General features: G+C 23.7%; 1 protein-coding gene across 4 annotated transcripts in view; it reads left to right on the top strand.

Annotated features, from left to right (window-relative positions):
* The window catches only part of LOC107624875, a 21,408-nt gene continuing 20,494 nt past the window's right edge, over nt 1-914 (top strand). For 2 of the 4 annotated variants that reach the window (XM_016327348.1, XM_016327346.1), the window contains exon 1: nt 1-155. The gene's annotated coding sequence lies outside the window, so the exon portion shown is untranslated. The remainder of the gene's footprint in view (nt 156-914) is intronic. The other 2 variants (XM_021115405.1, XM_021115406.1) reach the window with 1 other exon arrangement.

Genomic DNA, 914 nt, shown 5'->3' with positions numbered 1-914 from the left:
AAAAAAAAAAAAAAAAATAAGATTAAGATAGAGAGTAGAAAAGCCTCCGTTTGCATCAATCAGAGCATATTACAGCTTCTTGTTTGTTCTATATTCTTATAAAGGTCAAACAACGACTCATCAAAGCTTGATCCAAACTACTACTCGAATCGGAGGTTTGTTTTCTCACTATAAAGTACTTATTATGCAGTTTCTTTCTATGCTTGCAATGTAACAATTTTATAATTTTTTTTCTTAATACACTTTTTAACGAAAACTCTTTATACATTTATTATTATTGGAAAATTAAATTTCTCACTTTTTTTTTGTTAATGATGTCTCTGATTTTGGATGTTTAAAAAGATATCTATCAACAAAATTTTAAAATAGTGTATCTTTTTAGATAATAAAATTGAGATAAAAAGACAGAGACTAATATTGTATTCAGTAATTTGAATATTTTTAATATAAAAATTATATTAAACTTTTTAATTTTGATAAACACAAGTTAAATTTAAAAAATTCTTTCTTTAATACTTTTAAAATAAAACACTCCTAATTTCTCAAAATTATAAATACAAACATGTGATTTTTTCTTTATTTGTCAAACATAAAACCAAGCGTATTAAAAAAAAAAATACCAAACCAATTCATAGTCTAGTGTGCTGTAAATTAACTTTTAGTGTCAGTTTAAACATTTGAAAGACCAATTAAACATTGAAGTGCAAAATTCACAAAATGACCAATATAACAATTTATGATTGGGTGACTCAGTAAATTTTTTATGGTTAGGGTATTCAAATGAAATCAAAATAATACAATTCTCACCAAGAAAGTATATTTTCTTTTAATTTACACTTTTTAAATAATTAATTCAAAAGTCTGGAACTGTTGAAGAAAAAACAAGCAACAAGTGCAGGACTGCTAATGTATAA

Source organism: Arachis ipaensis, chromosome B02 (assembly GCF_000816755.2).
Source record: "Arachis ipaensis cultivar K30076 chromosome B02, Araip1.1, whole genome shotgun sequence".
Taxonomy (NCBI): domain Eukaryota; kingdom Viridiplantae; phylum Streptophyta; class Magnoliopsida; order Fabales; family Fabaceae; genus Arachis; species Arachis ipaensis.
This window is presented reverse-complemented; position numbering and strand designations above follow the sequence as displayed.